This window comes from Dermacentor albipictus, chromosome 9 (genome assembly GCF_038994185.2).
Source record: "Dermacentor albipictus isolate Rhodes 1998 colony chromosome 9, USDA_Dalb.pri_finalv2, whole genome shotgun sequence".
Lineage (NCBI taxonomy): Eukaryota > Metazoa > Arthropoda > Arachnida > Ixodida > Ixodidae > Dermacentor > Dermacentor albipictus.
Genome location: NC_091829.1, coordinates 111,482,478 through 111,493,227, shown reverse-complemented (window position 1 = coordinate 111,493,227; position 10,750 = coordinate 111,482,478). Strand labels below are relative to the sequence as shown.

Here is a 10,750-nt window from a genome sequence, read left to right as displayed (position 1 = left end):
CGTGCGAATCGCGTTGCAGCGCGAGCTCGTGCGCTGCTCACTTGATGTAGCTTTTAATGACAGCGCTCGAACATCGATGTGCTGCAATCAATACTACCTTGCGGCGCTGCCTCAACGTGCTGCCTTGAGGCCAAGGATGGGCACATTTAACTCTCCTGCGCTGCCCGTAGTGGGGTAGTGAATTGTCACCGAATCAGCCCAACCATTAGTGGTCATTTGCACACATCTGGTCACTTCACCATTTCGCACGAGTCGTATTGTTAGTTGTCGCTGTGGCCGGGTCTCGAATCATCAGTCACCAGCCATGCCTGCTGCTATGTCGGCCTGTCATCAGGACCATAGGTGCTAAAGACCGAATTTTAGAACGCAGATAGTCAAGCAAGCTTCAAGACAGGCGAAGCAGTCAGCAAGGCATGAAGTTTCGCTTACCCAGCGCGACGAACTGCAGCTATATCCAGCGCGCCCGACACTCCACTTCATGAGGCCTTGAAAGAAAACTGTAGAATTTGATGTTGCATGGGATCAGGCCTTCTTGTTCATGGCAGCCCACGACGCAGCAGTAACGACGGTGACGCTTTTTCGAGGCTGAGCTAGGTACCTCCGGATCGGCGTCGTCGATTCCTTCTGCTTCCAGCATTACGTCCCACGGAAACTACGCTTTCGTTAAACTTTAGGCTGCGGCTAGCTCGCAGCGTGGTCGGCGTGGTCTGTGAGAAGTGGCGAGCCTTTTTGCACTCGCAACAGGGCCAAAAAAAGTGCGAACCGACGCAAAACTCAGGCTATAAACGTGCTTAGGCAGAGCCAGGGCTCAATACAACCCAAGATTCCACTACCCAGATAACGCTTCGCGTGCCGCCACCAGGCGCCGCTACTATACCTAAGCTCTAGCCCAAGGCGCCCATAGAATTAGCCCTGGTTTAGCTCTTAATGAGCACGGTTATGACCGACTACACACACGTGTTCTTTCCTGATGAAGCATGAGTGTCTTCCACTTGTGAGGACCGTCTGGAAAATATTCCTAGTTATATGGCAGACCTTTTACTGTTATGACCAATCACCACGCCATCTGGTGGCTATCGGTCCTCAAACGCCCCATTGGTCGCCTACGCCGTTAGGCTCTCCGTCACCAAGAATTCAAATAGAATATGGCATGCAAGCCCGGCCGAATACAAGAGGACGCCGACTGATTGTCTCGGTACCCCACCGACTTCCCGAACGAGGATTACGCATCTGCCAGCTTTTTTATGCTCTCCGCTTTTAATCTCATCGGCCACGAACAACAGCACCTTACTTGAAGTCTGAAGTTTATTTCTTTCTTCAATACAGAAGAGGAAACAAGAGCTAAAGGACATATGGTCTGACAGCGGCTCTTGCTCCAAAGCGCGTTCTGCTTATAGGAAAGTTCAATGTACGAAAAAAGCAAATATAACAAGAACGGGTAAGTACGGTGTAGAAAATACAAATAAACAAGGAAGATTGTACATAATGCAATGAATATATGAAAAAACATTTATGCTTCAATGTTTGTTTGTTTGTACATTCACATTACAGCGCAGATTAAAGCACACATATATAGTGCGTAAAACTTTTAGTGCGATAACATTTCATTGATAAGTAATTTGATAATGTAAGAGAAGGATGTTCATACATTGCTTAAAATGAGTGGCGAAAAGATGAATTTTTCGCTCAATGATGTTTTCTAGTCTTGGTATTTGATGGTTTCTATCCTGACGTCAGTAGTTAGTACGCGTAAATAGTATTTTTCTGATTTGATTACGTAATTGGTATCGAGAAGTGGATATGCTGACAGTATGAAGTTTGTGTTTTTTATGTGTAGAAGTCTCTCACACGTAGAAATAGGTCTCTGAATACTCCTGTAAACACGCTGTGAATAGCATTGGAGCGACTGTATCTCCCTGCCTAACGCCTTTCTTTATTGGGATTTTGTTGCTTTCTTTATGGAGAATGTGGAGCCGCTATAGATATCTTTCAGTATATTTACATACGGGTCGTCAACACCCTGATTCTGAAATGCCTCCATGATTGCTGAGATTTCGACTGCATCAAACGCTTCCTCGTAATCAATGAAAGCTATATATAAGGGTTTGTTATATTCCGCACATTTCTCTATCACCTGATTGATAGTGTGAATATGGTCCATCGTTGAATAGCCTTTACGGAATCCTGCCTGGTCCTTTGGTTTACAGAATTCTAAGGTGTTCCTGATTCTATTTGCGATTACCTTAGTAAATACTTTGTAGGTAAGGGACACTAAGCTGATCGGTCTATAATTTTTCAAGTTTTTGGCGTCCCCTTTTTTATGGATCAGGATTATGTTAGCGTTTTTCCAAGATTCCGGTATGCTCGAAGTCATGAGGCATCGCGTATACAGGGTGGCCAGTTCGTCTAGAACTATCTGCACACCATCTGTTGCAACTTAACGCATTTTCGAAGTGCACGCACCTTTATCGCCTTATCTGGCGATCCTTCGAGTTCGGATTATCACTACTAACACGTGCTCCTTTCTATCTTCCTGCCACTCGGCTACTTATAAATACGCTCTACACCTTTGAATAAACGTTCATTTTGTTCTACTGACTACGCTGATGCTTGACTGGTCTGGCGTTGTTGCGAGCACGCCATGGCTATGCTACAGTGGCGACGAGGATGGACATCGCCCATGCAGTGAAAGTCGACGCTGAACCGGAACCCACGCAGAACCGAGAAACCAAGGTCATCATGGCTCACCAACTTCCCGACTTCGAAGAAGGCAAAGATAAGTGGAAGCCGTACCTTATAAAAGTAGAAGCATACTTTGAAGCGAATGCGATTGAAGACTCGACTAAGAAAAGAGCATTGCTTGTTGCTGCGTTAAATACGCATACGATCCAAGTGCTGGCAGGGAAGGTGGCTCCACGCAAGCCAAATGCATTGACGTATGAAGAAGTCGTCGAAGTTTTGAGTGAGCACTACAGTCCCAAGAGACACGAAATCACCGAAAGCTACAAGTTTTTCAGTCGTTGTCAAGCGGAGGGCGAGCCTGTTAATGAATTCCTGGTAGACATTCGCCGAATAGCTGACAATTGCAATTTTGGCAGTGCTTTGGATCGCATGCTTCGAGATCGCATTGTTTGTGGAATACGGTCAGGTGCCCTGCAGAAGCAGCTACTGGCACAGCGGGAATTCACGCTACAAGACGCTGAAGCGATGGCCCTTGCAGCTGAGGCTGCGGATAGTGATGTAAAAGAGATGATCGGACCGGCAACGACACCCGTGCTAAAAGTACAGGCGTATCAGAGAGAAACTCTAGTGGATGAGAGGAGGGCTGCCGCACGTCAAGAATGCGCAAGGTGCGGTAGTACAAAACATAATGACGCGTGTTGCCCCTGGTCTAACGCTCGCTGTTACCGCTGTGGACGACGTGGTCACCTTGCAAGGAAATGTCGAAGTCGCGGGGCTCGAGAACAAGGCACTGCAAGGACAGCCCAAACTAACACCCTCTTGGGGACGGAAGCCTCATCCGACGAGGAATCCGAAACTGCCCACATTTGGACTTTGGTATCCCAACGAAAAAGCTGTCTGGAACCGCCGATCCGCCGAACGTTTGCTTGGTGCGGTGTGCAGCTCAGCATGGAAGTTGATACCGGGTCGCCCGTTTGTGTCATCCCGCGTGAACTATACTATAAGCACCGTGAGCAGTGGCCGAAACTGAAACCGTCCAGTCTCAATTTATCTTGCTACACAGGACGCCTTCCAGTACTTGGGGAGCTTGCGCTCCAGGTTTGTCATAAAGGGGTGACAGTGGAGTGTGCGCTGACAGTCTTGGACTGTGCGGGACCAAGCCTCTGCGGTCGCGATTTAATCCAGCGGCTGAACAGCGCAGGTGCTCCAGTGGTTAGTTTTGTAGAGACCTCGGTGGTAACAAATGACTCGAGCGAATCCAGCGTGAACAGCATATTCAATGACTACAACGACGTGTTCTCCGAGGAACTGGGGCTAATCAAGGGTCCTCCAGCCAGCCTGCACATGAAGGAAGGCGCCGTACCCAAGTTCTGCAAGGCCAGACCCATTCCATACGCGCTACGCGAGCGAGTGTCACTCGAGCTAGACCGTTTAGTTCCTGTGGGCGTGCTGTCGCCGGTAGCACACTCTGAATGGGCAACGCCCATAGTCGTAGTGCTTAAGAAAGACGGCGCAGTAAGAATCTGCGGGGATTTCAAGGCCACAGTAAATCCAGCGTGTGCAACTGAGCAATACCCATTGCCAATCATTGAGGATATGTTTGCCCGATTACACGATGGGGACTATTTCAGCACTCTGGATTTACGGGATGCATACAATCAAGTGGCGCTAGACGATAACGCGAAGAAAGTTTGCGTCATTAATACGCCAAAAGGGCTATTTTGCTACAATCGACTTCCTTTCGGTATAGCCTCAGCGCCCGCAATATTCCAAAGGAAAATGGATGAGGTATTGGCTGGCCTTCCAGGAGCACAGGCTTATCTTGACGATGTGCTCATTTCCGAAAAAGCGAGTGACGGCGGCGAAAGGCTGAAAAACGTCTTACAGCGCTTCCGAGAGCGCGGTGTAAAGCTAAGGTTCGATAAATGCAACTTGCGCAGCCCAGCAGTAACTTATCTAGGCCATCGGATCGACCGTGATGGGCTTCATCCGACAGAAAAAAACCTTGACGCTATCATGAAGGCACCAAGCCCCTGTAATGTCAGTGAGCTACGTTCATTCTTGGGCATGATCACTTTTTACGCGCGGTTTCTGCCGAACATGTCAACCACACTTGGCCCGTTGTATCAACTGCTTGAAAAGAACGCACGCTGGCAATGGAAACAGCCGCAAGAGCACGCGTTTGATCTTGCCAAGCGAAGCCTTAAAACAGCCAAGGTTCTAGTTCATTTCGACCCTTCGAAGGAACTTAAACTGGAGTGTGACGCGTCTCCGTACGGTGTGGGAGCTGTCTTGTTTCACACGACCGGTAACGTTCACAGGCCCATTGGGTTCCGCTCGCGAACATTAACGCAGGCGGAGCGCAACTATTCGCAGCTCGAGCGAGAGGCACTGGCACTGGTATTCGGCGTCACGAAATTCCATGACTACCTTCTAGGTCGGGAATTTACCTTAGTGACTGACCACCAGCCATTGTTGGGCCTGCTGAAATCGGACAAGCAGACGCCTACTATGGCCGCCGCACGGATACAACGTTGGGCACTCCACCTGGGGGCCTACCGCTACCGGCTACAGTATGCACCAGGACGACAGATGCTGAACGCTGACGCCCTCAGCCGACTTCCGCAAAGATCTCCGGAATCTGACGATGACGGTGTGCCGCCCGAATATGTGCTGTCGCTAAACCAGCTGAACAAAGGCACCATAACAACGCGTGAGCTGAAAGCATTAACGGCTTTTGACCCTGTCCTGGTCGAGGTGAAACGGTACATATTACATGGGTGGCCCAGAAACGCGAACGGAATGGCCCGGGCCGTACTGCCGTTTTTTGACCGCAAGCTCGAATTATCCGTAGCACATGAACTGGTGTACTGGGGTAATAGGGTTATAATACCGACCGAAGCTAGGGAGCGAGTGCTGCATCTTCTACATGAAACGCACCAGGGTTCACCGGCAATGAAATCTGTCGCTCGTTCTTTGTTCTGGTGGCCAGGCCTCGACAAAAATATTGAAGACGTGTCTGCACAATGCCAGTTCTGTGTGCAAAATCTGCCGATGCCAACTGCAGCTCCCGTCGTTAACTGGCCTGAAACAGGCGAAAGGTGGTCCCGTATTCACATTGACTACGCGGGTCCGATCTGCGGAAAAATGATACTCGTACTAGTCGATGCACACACCAAATGGCTCGAAGCAATACCTTTGTCACATGCCTCAACGCAGACTACCATTGACTGTCTGCGTGGCATTTTCAGCAGGTTTGGAATACCGCGCACGATCGTTTCTGACAACGGGACCCCATTTGCCAGTCAAGACTTCGCGTTGTTCGTGGCAAACAACAACATTGTGCACCTTCGATGCGCTCCATACCATCCCCAGTCTAATGGTGCGGCGGAACGGGCAGTACGAACGATAAAAGATGGTCTTCGAAAAATGACGAAAGGAAAACTTGAAGAGAACCTAGTACGGTTGCTTTTTAACTACCGGAGGACTCCGCAAAAATCGGGTAAATCCCCAGCAGAGCTACTTTTGGGCTATCAAATACGCTCACGCTTGGACACATGCTTTCCTCCAGCACTTGCAGGACCAAAAGAGGACCAAGATGACTGGCTGCCGCTACCTGCAAGGGAAGTGTATGCCCGCAATTACGGTGTGGGGAGCAAGTGGACGCCCGGTCATGTGAAGGCGACGTCGGGAGCGAGAATGGTGACCGTGGAAACATCGGACGGAGTCATCCAGCGGCACGTGGACCAGGTCCGCCCGCGACAGGAAGTACCAGGGGACAAACCGACAGTAACTACAACCACCACACATCGCAGTGAGCCGCACCAAGCAACACACCTACAGCATCCAGAAACGGTGAATCTGGATGAAGGCATAACTGCTCGGCGCATTCTAATGCCATCTTCGACTGGTCGTTTCTGAGCGCTCTGGAGCGCTCTCGCGAGCGGCGTTGTCTTCGGCTGGTTGAAAGAGGGTGCCCGCCCTGCGTTCGGCTGGTTCTTCTCGATTGCTCTCCTCCACTTTCGAGCGCTCTGAGGCGCTCCGAGCCCTGTCGTCGGAGCAGTCGTCGAAATTGAAACGTCATCGCAGAGCCGCGTCGCTGCTGTTGGCGACGGCCCACCGTAACCTAGGCAACCTAGGCCACTGCGACGAACGCTCGTCCCGCCGGCGCGTCCGCCGGTTTTCCCGGCAGCGCCGGGAGCTTTCGATAAGCGAAACATCGGACGTTGGTAGTAGTCACGTGGTTTAGCACCTGCCATTGCCTCCTCCGAGAGCGAGTCGCACGTTTGGCTTGCGCGCTCGTCCTCTACCTCTGAGCTCGGGGAACGCCGGATCTGCCCGACTCTGCTCCGGGGGATGGAAGCGACCAGCCGAAGATAGCATAAATAGCACCCGTTCTCCAGACTTTGCGGCACCAGATATTCCAGTGGCCCCGTTGCATACAGGTGTCGCCCAACAAACGCTGAGACGCTCAACGAGAGAACGCAAGCCAGTGCAACGCTTTCATTTCTGAGGAGGAAGGAATGTTGCAACTTAACGCATTTTCGAAGTGCACGCACCTTTATCGCCTTATCTGGCGATCCTTCGAGTTCGGATTATCACTACTAACACGTGCTCCTTTCTATCTTCCTGCCACTCGGCTACTTATAAATACGCTCTACACCTTTGAATAAACGTTCATTTTGTTCTACTGACTACGCTGATGCTTGACTGGTCTGGCGTTGTTGCGAGCACGCCATGGCTATGCTACACCATCCTTCAACAAATCTGCTGTTACCTGATTCTCCCTAGCTGCTTTCGCCCTTTGCATAGCTCCCAAGGCTTTCTTTACTCCTTCCGGCGTTACGTGTGGGATTTCAAATTCTTCTAGGCTATTCTCTCTTCCATTATTGTCGTGGGTGCCACTAGTACTGTAGAAATCTCTATAGAACTCCTCAGCCACTTGAACTATCTCATCCATATTATTAGTCATATTGCCGCCTTTTTCTCTTAACGTATGCATCTGATTGTTGCCTATTCCTAGTTTCTTCTTCACTATTTTTAGACTTCCTCCGTTCCTGAGAGCATGTTCAATTTTATCCGCATTATAGTTCCTTATCTCAGCTGTCTTACGCCTGTTGATTCACTTGGAAAGTTCTGCCAGTTCTATTCTAGCTGTGGGGTTAGAGGCTTTCATATATTGGTGTTTCTTGTTCATATCTTTCGTCTTCAGCGATAGCTTACTGGCATCCTGTCTAACGGAGTTACCTCCGACTTCTATTGCACACTCCTTAATGATGCCCGTAAGATTGTCGTTCACATCTTTAATACTAAGGTCCTTTTCCTGAGTTAAAGCCGATTACCTGTTTTGTAGCTTTACCCGGCATTCCTGCATTTTCCCTGTTACCGCTAACTCATTGATCGGCTTCTTATGTACCAGTTTCTTCCGTTCCCTCCTCAAGTCTAGGCTAATTCGAGTTCTCACCATCCTATGGTCACTGCAGCACGCTTTGCCGAGTACTTCCACATCTTGTACGATGCCAGGGTTAGCGCAGAGTATAAAGTCTATTTTATTGCTAGTCTCGCCATATGGACTCCTCAAAGTCGACTTTCGGCTATCCTGCTTGCGGAAGAAGGTATTCAGTATCCCCATATTATTCTGTTCTGCAAACTCTACTAATAACTCTCCCCTGATATTCCTAGAGCCTATGCCACATTCCCCCTGTGACTTGTCTCCAGTCTGCTTCTTGCCTACTCTGGCATTGAAGTCGCCCATCAGTATGGTGTATTTTGTTTTTAATTTAACCATCGCCGATTCCACGTCTTCATTGAAGCTTCCGACTTCCTGTTCATCATGACTGGATGTAGGGGCGTAGACCTGTACTACCTTTAATTTGTACCTCTTGTTAACTTTCACAACAAGACCTGCCAGCCTCTCGTTAATGCTGTAGAATTACTGTATGTCACCAGCTACATCCTTATTAATCAGGAATCCGACTCCTAGTTCTCGTCTCTCCGCTAAGCCCCGGTAGCACAGGACGTGCCCGCTTTTTAGTACTTTATATGCTTCTTTGGTTCTCCTAAGTTCACTGATCACTATTATATCCCATTTAATGCCCTCTAATTCCTCCAATAGCACTGCTAGATTCACCTCCCTAGATAACGTTCTAGCGTTAGACGTTGCCAGGTCCAGATTCCAATGGCGGCCTGTCTGGAACTAGGGATTCTTAGCACCCTCTGCTGCGTCGCAGGTCTGACTGCCGCCGTGGTCAGTTGCTTCGCAGCTGCTGGGGACTGAGAGCCGGGGTTTGATTGTTGTATTCATATAGGAGGTTGTGACCCAGTACTGCACCAGGGTGGACAATCCTGCTCTGGTGAGGGAGTGCGTTACCGGTTCTAGTCACACGGCCTTCTATGTTAGTTTTCAAAAATTCGGACTACTTGTTCATGCAATCTTAATAACATGTCATTGTTTTCTGCTGTCGTTCCCCAAATCAAGGCACAATAAGTTAGCTTCCAGTAAAAAAGGGCGTAGTATATTGCTTCATTTAGCCATAATAGTATTAGATCACCTACTTTATAGATACAGCCTAATACTTTGCTAATTGATGCTAATGCTAAGCTTATTGACAGGATTGTACCAGAAGTGCTCTTGAAACCATACCCCCAAAAACTTTTGCGTCGTTACTTGTTCTAGCCTTTTTGCTTGAAACAGAACGGTTATATTAACAGGCAATGGCTTATTTACTGGTTTAAATATAATGTATTTGGTTTTGTTGACATTCAATTGTAGTTTGTTGATGTACAGATATTCAGATAATAAATTTAAGTAATCATTCATTTCTTTTCCTAAGCATTGCCGGGAAGGATTAGCAAAGAAAATATTAGTATCATCTGCGTCCATGATGATATTAGGTGGGGAATAAATGTTAGGAAGGTCATTCATATAAAGATTAAATAATACAGGACAAAGTATGAATCCTTGTGGCACGCCAGTCTGTATTTTGAGAAGTGAGGAAGTCGCCTGTATATGTGAAACAAAGTGGTAACAATCTGTTAAGTAACTTCTCTATAAACCCAAAGCTGTACCACGTAAAACGCAGGCATACAGTTTGAAAAGAAGTATAACATGATGCACACTATCGAACGCCTTACGCAGGTCCAGAAATAAGCCCACTGTGTTTAAACAGTTTTCCACGTTTCGCAGTATTTGATGTTTTATTTTTAGGAGCACATCATCACATGATTTATTTTTTAATCCATACTGTGACCTACTAATAATAACATATTTTCTTAAAAAACCCTCTAGGTGAGCGTTTAGAGCGGTTTCAAAAAGTTTTGAAAAAAGAGGTAGTGTTGATATAGGTTGGAAGTTGCTTACACTATGGTCGGCACCACCTTTATGAATCAGGCAAACTCTCGCTATTTATGTTTTCTAGAAAAAATTGCGGACTCACAAATTTTATGAATAATATGAGCTAATACATTAGAGATAATGTCAGACACATATTTTATATTTTATACTTTACGCAAAACCTGCAACACTGTTTGACCTACAGTTATTTGTCACGCTTTCTACTTCGCTTGGTGTCGCCGGAAATAACATTAAGTAATTTTGCACGGTCGGTTTCACGACACTATTCCCTATCTCTTCTGGATCTGCTGCAGAAATGTTGCTAAGCATTGAACAAAGTGAGTGTTTAGGATAGAAAATGCTTCTTCACCTGCAAGAGTACCCTTAACTGCAGCTATTCGTAGGTCTTCAGGGATGGACTTTCCTCCAGATATCTTCTTAATTTCCAGCCAAATTTTCCTTGGATTCGTATATATGCGTGAGAACACCTTTTAATATTTTTCTTTACCTTCTTTAATTCTGAATTTACCTGGTTACGGTACTCCTTGAAGTTGGCTAATTGATTCATTTCTTGTGTTTTAAAAAATGTATGGTACTGTTATTTTTGTTTTTGATTTTTGTAAAAAGCACTACATCTATCCCTGGCTTTCTATTTTTTGGGCTCGTTTTGTAGCACTATGTTGCGGGAAGGCTATGTCGAAGCAAGCGATTAATTTATCGAAAAATTATTTGTAT

General features: G+C 47.3%; 1 long non-coding RNA gene across 1 annotated transcript; it reads left to right on the top strand.

Annotated features, from left to right (window-relative positions):
• Window positions 1–2,590: 2,590 nt before the first annotated feature.
• Window positions 2,591–7,377, top strand: LOC139049626 (uncharacterized). The gene is made up of 2 exons (XR_011508438.1): window positions 2,591–6,184; window positions 6,254–7,377. It is a non-coding gene; the product is annotated as an uncharacterized lncRNA (long non-coding RNA).
• Window positions 7,378–10,750: the final 3,373 nt, after the last annotated feature.